The sequence below is a fragment of the Scyliorhinus torazame genome, chromosome 17 (genome assembly GCF_047496885.1).
Source record: "Scyliorhinus torazame isolate Kashiwa2021f chromosome 17, sScyTor2.1, whole genome shotgun sequence".
NCBI classification, from domain to species: Eukaryota; Metazoa; Chordata; class Chondrichthyes; order Carcharhiniformes; family Scyliorhinidae; genus Scyliorhinus; species Scyliorhinus torazame.
In genome coordinates, this window is record NC_092723.1 from 16,142,697 (window position 1) to 16,154,839 (window position 12,143).

Sequence of the window (12,143 nt, forward strand, 5' to 3'; positions counted from 1 at the left end):
AACCCTTTGGGAGAAGAAGTTCCTCCTAAACTCGGTCCTACCATGCTGACACACTATGTACTATGCTGACAGACTGTATACCATGCTGACTCATTGTGGACGATGCTGACTCACTGTGTATATTGTTGAATCATTGTGTACCATACTGACTCACTGTGTACATTGTTGAATCACTGTGTACCATGCTGACACACAGTGTATATCATTGACTCACTGTGTACCATGCTGACACACAGTGTATATCATTGAATCACTGTGTACCATCTTGACACACAATTTACATCATTGAATCACTGTGTGCCATGCTGACACACAGTGTGCATCATTGAATCACTGTGTACCATGCTGATATACAGTGTACATCATTGAATCACTGTGTACCATGCTGACATACAGTGTACATCATTGAATCACTGTCCATGCTGACATACTGTGTACATCATTGAATCACTGTGTACCATGCTGACACACAGTGTACATCATTGAATCACTGTGTACCATGCTGACACACAGTGTACATCATTGAATCACTGTGTACCATGCGGACACACAGTGTACATCATTGAATCACTGTGTACCATGCTGACACACAGTGTACATCATTGAATCACTGTGTACCATGCTGACACACAGTGTGCATCATTGAATCATTGTGTACCATGCTGACACACAGTGTACATCATTGAATCACTGTGTACCATGCTGACACACAGTGTACATCATTGAATCACTGTGTACCATGCTGACACACAGTGTACATCATTGAATCACTGTGTACCATGCTGACACACAGTGTACATCATTGAATCACTGTGTACCATGCTGACACAGAGTGTACATCATTGAATCACTGTGTACCATGCTGACACACAGTGTACATCATTGAATCACTGTGTACCATGCTGACATACAGTGTACATCATTGAATCACTGTGTACCATGCGGACACACAATGTACATCATTGAATCACTGTGTACCATGCTGACACACAGTGTACATCATTGAATCACTGTGTGCCATCTTGACACACAATGTACATCATCGAATCACTGTGTACCATGCTGACTCACAGTGTACATCATTGAATCACTGTGTACCATGCTGACACACAGTGTACATCATTGAATCACTGTGTACCATGCTGACACACAGTGTACATCATTGAATCACTGTGTACCATGCTGACACACAGTGTACATCATTGAATCACTGTGTACCATGCTGACTCACTGTGTCCTTGATCCTAATGCGCACACACCAAATAATCTTTCAAATAGTTCAAACGTGCTCAGAATCAGCATTAAGTTTCAAAAGGTTTGCCAGAATGTGCTTCTGTCTTTAGTTTCACAAATGAAATGCAAAAATAATTCCATCTTTTCCTCGTAACCGCCTTTCCGTTGTGTGTTGCACCAAGACTAACAGAAGCACAACAGCAGGCAGCAGTTGTTGAATTAACTTTATCTACACTTTCCCAACAGAACGATGTGGCAGTAGAGAGGATAACTCCACAATATACCTCACTTCCCCCATTGCCTATGTTTGTACGAACAATAAAAATAAGGAAATAAAGCAACTTTTGTTTAACTACGATTTCTTCTTGGTTTCGATCACTGGAGAGTCCATTAGATTCACCTTTTATTCCTGGGGGCTCCAGGGCAATCCGGAAGGGTTGGCAACCATATGTGTTGTTGTGAGAGGAGGGAGGGAGCAAGAGAGAGTGTGAGAGAAAGTGAGAGATGGAGGGCGGGATTCTCCCCTACCCGGCGGGGCGGGCCCTTCAGGGGCTAGGCCGGTGGCGTTGGCGCCGAGCAACCTATGGTCCTCTGGGACATTGGCAACATTTACATTTTACACGAGGGCGAGGGATAAGTGTGCAAGAGAGGGAGAAGGTGGGGGTGTAAGTATGAGAGTTTGTGTATGAGAGAGGGGGAGTGCGAGAGGGAGGAGTGTGTGAATGTGTGTATGAGAGTGAGAAAGAGGGGAAGTGTGAGTTTGAGTATGAGAAAGTTTGTGAATGAGAGAGTGAGCATGTGAAAGAGAGAGAGGAGTGTGTGAGAGTGAGTATGAGAGAGAGTGTGAGAGAGAGGTGGAGTGTGAATATGAGAGAGTTTGTGTATGAGAGAGTGAATGTGTTAGAGAGAGGAGTGTGTAAGAGTGTGAATGAGGGAGGTGGAGTGTGAGTATGAGAGTTTGTGTATGAGAGTGAACGTGTGAGAAAGAGGAGAGTGTGAGTATGAGAGGGTGTGTATGAGAGTGAGTGTGAGAGCGAGAAGGAGTGTGAGAGTGTGAGTATGAGAGAATGTGTATGAGAGAGGGGGAGTGTGAAAGAGAGATGGAGTGTAAGATTGTGTATGAGTTTGTGTATGGGAGAGAGGGAACTGTGAGAGAAAGGGAATGTGAGAGAGGGAGTGTGAGAGAAAGGGAATGTGAGAGAGGGAGTGTGAGAGAAAGGGATGTGAGATAGAGGAGCATGATTGAGAGAATGAGAGGGGGAGTGTGAGGAACAGAGAGAGGGGGGGGGGGGGGGGTGTAGGGACAAAATGATGTGGGAGCTGTCAATATATGAATCATGTATGAAGGGCTGCTCTCAGTGGTGCTGGAGCTGAGCGAATGGAAAAGCTCCCAGGAGCTGCTACGTTTACTGGAGGAGGAGCAGACCCGAGTGCAGTTGCTGCAGTGCTGCTTTAACCACACGCAGGGTTCAGAATAACATTTCAGAAAAGGGAGAAATCGTGGGGGGAAAAGAGCCAGATAGGCTGTTAATCTGATTCAAGGACGTGCCAGTGTTGCTGGAGTTCTTTGACGCTCAAGATCTTGACAAAAGAAAAGGTAGGGTTATCTTATCAATTTGATGCTCTTAATGAACAGATCTGATTTTCTATTTAATGCATATCTAAAGCGGCAGCCTTGTATCAGTGTCAGTGATCTGCAGCTGCGATGAGCCGCAGTGCACACTATCAGAGAGCATTGAGACAGCAAGCACAGAAGTGAAGCATTTGTTGGGAGTGTTTGTTATATTTAAAGGCCCCGGTGTCTGCCCTGTGTACATTTTGGCATTGCCTGCAATAAACTGCTGGGTGAAAAGGCTGGACCAGTTTCCACGGTGTCAGCATTAGTATCCACCCCAGCACCTGTTCTGTGGAGTGCAACAACTAGACTTTCCTGTCTCTCTCTCTCTCTCTCTCACATTCTCTCTTCTTCTTCTCTCTGGCCCTGCAGTTCTCACCCCTTCTCATCCAGTGTCACCTTCTCTTTCTCTCTCTCATTCTCTCATGCACTCTTTTTTGCCTCTTTCATTCTCACTTCCCCACTCTGTTTCTCCCCTCTCTCGCAGCCTCTCTCCCTCACATTCTTCCCGATATCTCTCCCTCTCTCTTTCTCCCTCTCTCTTGTTCTCGCTCCATCTCTCCCATGTATCTGCCTCTCTCTCCCCCATTCTCTTGCTCATTTACTCTCTCTCACCTTCCCCCTCTGTCAACCTTTCTATCATTCTCGCTGTCCCCCTCGTTTACCAGTCTCTCTCCCACTCCCTCTCTAACAGGATGGCCTGTACACCTTGTTTGAGCCAACAGTGTTGACGTTAAATGCACAGTGATGACATCACCAAACCCAAGTCTCTGCAAAGAGAAATTGTGGCATGCAAGCCACATATAAATATTCGACTAACACATATTGCTGTCTTCTTTCTTTAAATTTGAATGTAATTTGGAGATTTAATTATGGCAATATATCAAACAACCTGTACTTTAGCCATCGGTGATGATTGTGGACAGCAGGGAATATAGACTAGCCATGGGGAGTTTACTGATGTACTTCCAGGAAAGATTCCAGAGCTTGCTTTCCGTGCCTTGTGTCCCACCTTTTCCTTATGAGAATCCCAAAGATTTCCAGACTTTTTCATGGGAGCCACTCCATCCAAGCAGAGTAAGGGACACGCTTGTTGTTACATTGGCTGCAAATTGACCACACACCTACTTTGTAACTACAGCAGAGGAACAGGCCATTCGGCCCAAGAGGTTCCTGCTGCTGTCTACAAAATTATGAGGGGCATAGGCAGAGTGGATAGCCAGAGGCTTTTGCCCAGGGTAGAGGGGTCAATTAGTCATAGAATTTACAGTGCAGAAGGAGGCCATTCGGCCCATTGAGTCTGCACCGGCTCTTTGAAAAAGTACCCTACCCAAGCCCACACCTCCACCCTATCCCCATAACCCAGTAACCCCACCCAACACTAAGGGCAATTTTGGACATTAACGGCAATTTAGCATGGCCAATCCACCTAACCTGCACATCTTTGGACTGTGGGAAGAAACCGGAGCACCCGGAAGAAACCCACGCACACACGGGGAGAACGTGCAGATTCCACACAGACAGTGACCCAAGGCGGGAATCGAACCTGGGACCCTGGAACTATGAACCAATTGTGCTAACCACCATGCTACCATGCTGCCCTAGGGGGCATAGGTTTAAGGTGTGAGGGGCAAGGTTTAGAGGAGATGTATGAGGCAAGTTTTTTACATAGAGGGTAGTGGGTGCCTGGAACTCGCTGCCGAAGGAGGTGGTGGAAGCAGGGACGATAGTGACATTTAAGGGGCATCTTGACAAATACATGAATAGGATGGGAATAGAGGGACCCTGGAAGTGTAGAAGATTTTATTTTAGACGGGCAGCATGGTCGGCGCAGGCTTGGAGGGCCGAAGGGCCTGTTCCTATGCTGTACTTTTCTTTGTTCTTTGTTGTTCTTTGTTGCTCCACACAGGTTGCTTCCACCTGACTTTTATCAGACCAGTTCCCTTTGTTTTCCAACACGGTCCAATACGCAACTCTTGCAACCCACAAAGCTCACGTCATCTTAACCTTCCCATCCAGACATCATCAAAAAGATTCAAATGGAAGATTGCAGTGCTGTTTAAAACAGTTTGAAATCAGTTTTGGAGTATATTCTGACCTTGGAAACATTACCTGTGGAGCAACCCCAGATCATGGGCGCTATCTAACCCCAAAAAAAGAGTTCATTCAAGCACCAGGAATGACCCCGCTATCTAACGGCACTCTCTTTGTTTTGGTGACCCAACCTGGCATCTTGGCACTGCCAGTGTAAGTTGGGCACCCTGGCAGTGTCGGGCTGGAAGTGCCAGGGTGCCTCCCTGCCTAGAAGCCAACCACCCAGGGCCCTCCAAACCCCTTTTTTTTTACAAAAAATATACTTTATTCATAAAATCTATCATAAACATTACAGAACATTTCGAATTGTCTTGACTGTACATTTCCATCAGAGTTACACATTCCCTTGACTTTCTTCCACTCAATTTTGATAACATTACACACATAGCGCTCTTTACGTTACAATTCCTTCTTAAATATTTACATTGTCATGTTTCTTTTATACATTGGCGTGTTGGTGGCCCAGACCGAGGAGGGTTTACACTGTTACCCGCCCCTCGGTGTACCTTTGCTGGAAAGACCTTACACAGTGGTCTTTCCCCATTGCACCTTGGCGGCAGCTGCCCCAAGCTTGAGTGCGTCCCTCAGCACGTAGTCCTGGACCTTGGAATGTGCCAGTCTGCAACACTCGGTCGAGGACAGCTCTTTGCACTGGAAGATCAGCAAGTTTCGGGCAGGCCAAAGAGTGTCTTTCACCGAGTTGATGACCTTCCAGCAGCAGTTGATGTTTGTCTCGGTGTGTGTCCCTGGAAACAGTCCGTAGAGCACAGAGTCCTGTGTCACAGAGCTGCTCGGGATGAACCTTGACAAATACCACTGCATCTCTCTCCAGACCTTCTTTGCAAAGGCACATTCCACAAGGAGGTGGGCAACCGTCTCATTTCCCCCACAGCCACTCCGAGGTATAGCGTGCAACGGCGCTGAGCCTTCAGGTGTACATGAAGAATCTGACGGGGAGGGCCCTTCTCACTTCCAGCCAAGCTAGGTCTTGGTGCTTGTTTGTAAGTTCTGGTGATGAGGCGTTCTGCCAGATGACTCTGACAGTCTGCTCAGGGAACCGTCCAACGTCCTCCACAGTCTCCTTTTCCCTGAGGGCCTCGAGGACATTACGTGCTGACCACGGCTTCATTGCCTTGTGGTCAAAGGTGTTTTTCTTCAAAAACTTTTCCACGAAGGACAGGTGGTACGGTACGGTCCAACTACTTGGAGCGTTCCGCGGCAATGAGGCCAGGCCCATCCTTCGTAACACCGGGGACAGGTAGAACCTCACTATGTAGTGACACTTGGTGTTTGCATACCGGGGGTCCACACACAGCTTGATGCAGCTGGACACAAAGGTGGCCAACAGGATGAGGGAGGCGTTGGGTACGTTTCTCCCTCCCTTCTCCAGAGGTTTGTACATAGTGTCCCTTCGGACACGGTCCATCTTGGATCTCCAGATAAATTTGAAGATGGCCCGGGTGACTGCTGTGGCGTAGGGTCAGAACCCCTGGGAAATCCCCTGGTCACCGTTCGAAGGGACCAGTACTGAACGGTGCTCCCAAAGCCTCAGGTAGACCACGGGAGTGCATATTAGAGTGAGACTAGTTAATGACTCAAATATGCAGATTTGTCAATGGGCGGGATCTAAATCGCGACATCTCACGGGATCCCGTTAGATCTTGCGAGGCACGGCGAGCCGGGTAAATCCCGGAGCAGGCCACTCCCAACATCTACCAGCCGTGTTGCACCCTGGTTCGGACAAAACGCGCCAGCAGATCGTGCCCAGTGTCTCAATTAAACCTGCAATTTCCACACATTATTGCAAGTGGATGATGTGGGACGAAATAACAGCCACCCCACTGCGCTGATAGTCAAATCAATACAGAAATTCATCCCAAGTACAGGAAAAACCCTTCACACAAAAACTATGGATACACTGCACCGATTCCTGGGCTGCAATAAGTCCACAGGGTGTGATAGTTAGAAGCTGCTCGCCTCCTTTATTCTTTAGTGGTCCTCTAACCTAAGCAATCAGATTGTTCCCTTGCCATCACTTCTTTCTTCAGCAAGGAGAAAGGAAAGGCTTGCTTTTATAGTGTGCCTTTCACGTCTTCAGGGCCTCTTATAGCATTTTCCAGCCATTGAAGTACGATTGAAGTGTGCTCGCTGTCATAATGTAGGAAACGTAATATAATGAAAATGGTCAATTGATTGTAAATACTGGCAGTAAGTGGTCATTATTGCAGTGTGGGAATCGTGGCGGCAAAGCTCCCACAAGCAACAATAATGACCAGATGATCTGTCTCAGTATTCTTGGTTGATGGTTAAATGTTGGCTAAGAGTGCACCACTGGGCCTGAAGATGAAAGTTTAGGCCTTGTGTTTAAAGCCATGGCGGGTTTAGATGGCATGAATACAGAGGAACTGTTTTCAGTGCCAGAAGGTTTGATGGGAAGAGGGAGATTTAAGGTGCAGGCAAACAAAAACAGAGCTGATACTGGGATTTGGAATGGTCTGCCTAGTCGGACGGTCGAAATAGATTCAATAAAAGACTTTAAAGGCAACTTGATTAAATGCTTGAAGCGGAAAGAGCAGGGGAGTGGGACTAACTGGGCCAGTGCAGACAGAATGGGCTGAATGGGCTCTTTCTGTGCTCCACTGTCCTATGATTCTTTGCCTAGACTTTAGCTAGAACCCCGACCTCCCCTGCCCCCTCCCACACCCCCACCAAGTCCAATTGTGAGACTCATTCTCCCCGTGCCGAACTTGATAGGCTCAGCAGTTGGTATCCCAGTTCCCCCGTCGCAGCCTCTTGCTGTTCCTCTGCTTCCTTCTGGTTTCGGCCAGGAAACTGACCGGAGGGGGGCGGGGGCAAGAGGGATATTGAAATTGTTCAAATCATGCAGGATACATGCTGTCAGGATCCCTGGACTTTTACCTTCTCCTCCTTCGCCTGCCAGATCCCAATTCTGCCCACCCCCGCCTTCCCCCTCATTTAGAATTCCGGCTCCCAAATTAATTAAAGTTCTGTTTTCACGTTTGCAAATACAGCCATCACCTTGTGCAAGGAGCCCACAAGCAGCAGCTATGTGCATTTGGGGATCTTGCTAGCCCAGTGTGCTTTATTCAAGGATATGACACAAGAGGGAGCAACAGCTTGATAACGGCATGGTTGGCCAACTTTTTATTGCTTTGGGAGAGAGGAGAGCAAAGGACGGCACTTCAAAAGTACTTGACTGGCTGCAAAACACTTTGGGACATCCTTAGGTTGTGTAAGGTACTTTTGAAAATGTAATCATTTTATTTCCTTACACTTGCAAAGCAGAAAAAAGTTGCGATGATGTTTAAAGGCACTGAACTTGTCGTATGTGCCCAGACAAGTGATGCTCAGCGCTCCATTTCTGCCCCGCTCCCGACGCAGAATCCATTTATTTACTTGTTTATTGACCCTGTCAGCTGAAGTCGATCGGACTGCTATTGTAGCCCGTCGAATGAGAAAATGGTTTCTACAGTAAAATGCTGCGCAAAATGTCCTTGGCCGGAAAGCCAAAGGCATCGTAAACTCAATTTTCAATCCTTAAATGTGCAGACAAAAAACGACTCACTCAGGAAATATGTGAACATGGAATACCCTGTGAGTATGCAGCCTGACAACGATAAGTAAAATATACTATACAGGTACACTTGTCATCTTCCACAGACGAGACTGAGACTCAGATGGAGCAATTCGAAGCTTGTAGGGGTTATGCTGCCTGCTCTGCATCACCCACTGGCCAGAGAGCTCGATGTGTTTGTATTACTCTCCAGGTAAAGGCTAAAGCTATCTCCTGGAGACGGACTCTCTGCCTGGGACCCATTTGGGCATCTTTGGAAACAAACTACAGTTTTCAGAATTGTCAAGCTGCAATTGTGCGGTGTTAAAAAATGAAATGAAAAATGAAATTCGCTTATTGTCGCAAGCAGGCTTCAAATGAGGGGCGCGATTCACCGATCGCGGGGCTAAGTGTCCGCGCCGTCGCGAACGCCGTCGCGATTCATGACGGCGCAAAACGGACGCGGGCAGTAGAGATTCTGGCCCACGGCGCTGGAGCGGTTCACGCCGCTCCAGCCTTACACGTGGCACGGACTGGGGGCGGCGCCAACCCGCGCATGCACGGTAGGCTCACGGAACGCTCCGGCCCCGACGCAACATGGCGCAGGGGTTCTGGGGCCGGAAGCGCAACAAAGTAGGCCCGGGGGGGGGGGGGAGGCCGGCCCGCCGATCGGTGGGCCCCGGTCGTGGGCCAGACACAATCGGAGGACCCACCCCCGGGGATGGAGCGCATTTCCCCGCCCCACAGGCTGCCCCCCGACCCTTCGCGCAGAGTTCCCGCCGGCAGCGACCAGGGGTGAAAGGCGCCGGCGGGACTCTGCCGTTTCCGCGCGGCCGCTCGAATCGGCGGCCCGGCCGCGAACAGAGGCCCGTGACCGGCGCGGCGGCAAACACGCCGGCGCAAATGCCGCCGATTCTCCGCTCCTCGGAGAATTGCCTGCCGGCGTCGGACTGGCGCCGTGGGAAAAAATGGCACGAATGGCGATTCTCCCATACGGCGCGGCATGGGAGAATCTCGCCCGAGGTTACTGTGAAAAGCCCCTAGTCACCACATTTCCAGGGCCTGTTCGGGGAGGCTGGTACGGGAATTGAACCCGTGCTGCTGGCCTGCTTTGGTCTGCTTTAAATGCCAGTTATTGAGACCATGGGCGTCATTCTCCGACCCCCCAGCGGGTCGGAGAATGGCCGTTGGCCGCCGTGAATCCCGCCCCCGCCGGTTGCCGAAGTCTCAGGTACCGGATATTCGGCGGGGGCGGGAATCGGGCCCCGCCGTTTGGCGGGCCCCCCAGCTGGATTCTCCGGCCCGGATGGGCTGAAGTCCCGCCGATAAATTGCCTGTCCTGCCGGCGTAAATTAGAGTACATATTTACCGGCGGGACAAGGTGGCGTGGGCTTGCTCCGGGGTCCTGGGGGGGGCGCGGGGCGATCTGACCCCAGGGGGTGCCCCCACGGTGGCCTGGCCCACGATCGGGGCCCACCGATCCGCGGGCGGGCCTGTGCCGTGGGGGCACTCTTTCCCTTCCGCCTCCGCCATGGTCTCCACCATGGCGGAGGCGGAAGAGACTCTCCCCACTGCGCATGCGCGGGAAACTGTCAGCGGCCGCTAACGCTCCCGTGCATGCGCCGCCCCGACATGTCATTTCCACGCCAGCTGGCGGGGCAACAAAGGCCGTTTCCGCCAGCTGGCGGGGCGGAAATCCCTCCGGCGTCGGCCTAGCCCCTCAATGTTGGGGCTCGGCCCCCAAAGATGCGGAGCATTCCGCACCTTTGGGGCGGCGCGATGCCCGTCTGATTGGCGCCGTTTTGGGCGCCAGTCAGCGGACATCGCGCCGTTTGGGGAGAATTTCACCCCACGTGTCTGTGTAGGCACATGGAATCCATAGAATCCCTACAGTGCAGAAGGAGGCCATTCGGCCCATTGGGTCTGCACCATTTCTCCAAACGGGCAAGGTAATTAGAACAGATTCTGTCATTTCTCGTCCCATGCCTTTTCTATCTTTTTCTTACTGTGCCTTTTAACAGTGGAAAATTAAGGGCGGTAAATACTCGCGTTCTCACACCCATTACCGCTTCAATTTCCAGCACAAAGTTTAATGCGGCATGGTGGCACAGTTTAGCACTGCTACCTCACAGCGCCAGGAACCCAGGTTCAATTTTGACCTTGTTCTCCCCGTGTCTGCGTGGGTTTCCTCCGGGTGCTCCAGTTTCCTCCCACAGTCCAAAGATGTGAAGTTAGGTGGATTCGCCATGATAAATGGCCCCTTTGTGTACAAAGATGTGTAGGTTAGGTGGGGTTATGGGGTTCCGGAGATAGAGCGGGGGAGTGGGCCTAGATAGGGTGCTTTTTCAGAGGGTCGGTACAGACTCAATGGGCCAATAGCCTCCTTCTGCACTGTAGGAATTCCACGTTATTTAAGATAAGGCACCAGTTAAAAAAATAGGCTTTCAAGCCATCCCTATCAGATCCACACTCTTCCATTGCAGTACATCTGCCTGGGCGTCTACCTTACATCAAAGTCTATAGCCCTCTATTACTCTAGCTGCCCATTAAACTCCATCCCCGTGGAACCTCTTACACTCCCACTGAAGTCCATCCCCCCAGTTGAAGGTCATCTCTACTTGTACCCTACTTTGAAATGGAAAGCAGGCCGAACCCAGCTGCTGGTGTTCAAAGCAACACATTTTAGTAAAGGGCTTCTGAGATGCCAAAGGACATTTGTGTGGACCTGGCTTCATGTTACACAGGAAATGTGAAGTTGCTAACGTCTAATATTCAGGGAGATGGAGGTTTCTGCAGGAATTCAGCCCTTTGCGGTAAAGGGGATTTCCCTTATACGGAGGGAATTTCCTGGAAGAAACAAAAGATGATTGAAGAAAAATCTTTGCAAAATCCACACAAGCACAGTTCTGCAGGGAACATACTCTGACGCACTGACAGGTATACAGACACGACATGTGCAAAAATTGGCAGCGAGACCAGACACAGAAATAACCTTGGCATTGCCCAGTGGTAAGCATGTGACTGTATTGTACCAGGGGCAGCTGTGCCCAATACCGTACTCTATTGCTGGTTAACTAAAAGAGGAATGTGTCTCAAGGTGAATTGATCTCCTGGAGGAGGCAGTATGAGAGAGCACAATTGTGTTGCCTTAACATATGCACGTGGACAAAAGGGGATGGGTAAGGTGTGCCATAGAGAACAATGAATAAAGGTGGGTGGCACAGTGGTTAGCACTGCTGCCTCACAGCACCAGGGACCCAGGTTCAATTCCAGCCTTGGACGACTGTGTAGAGTTTGCTCCTTCTCCCCGTGTGTGCGTGGGTTTCCTCCGGATGCTCCGGTTTCCTCCCACAGTTGAAAGATGTGCAGGTTAGGTGGATTGGATATGTTAAATTGCCCCGAGGAGAGGTTGCGGGTTTAGTGTGGAGGATTAGGCACAGGCAGTTTGTTATTTCAGAGGGACGGTGCGGAATCGATGGGCCGATTGTCCTCCTTCTGTAGGGATTCCATTTGAATATGAACAAATGTGCTGAAGAAAGTCAGCGGATCAGGCAGCATCTGTGGACGGAAAGGCTGTTAACATTTCTCTGGTCGACGAACTAAAGAGAGATAGAAACATAAACGCTT

The 12,143-nt window shown here is 49.7% G+C and overlaps 1 protein-coding gene across 2 annotated transcripts in view; it reads left to right on the forward strand.

Moving 5' to 3' along the window:
• Positions 1–2,653: 2,653 nt before the first annotated feature.
• The window catches only part of cntn2 (contactin 2), a 203,881-nt gene continuing 194,391 nt past the window's right edge, over positions 2,654–12,143 (forward strand). Inside the window, exon 1 of one of the 2 annotated variants that reach the window (XM_072480105.1) lies at positions 2,654–2,830. The gene's annotated coding sequence lies outside the window, so the exon portion shown is untranslated. Of the gene's footprint in view, positions 2,831–8,180; positions 8,201–12,143 lie in introns of those variants that run through there. The other variant, XM_072480107.1, reaches the window with a different exon arrangement.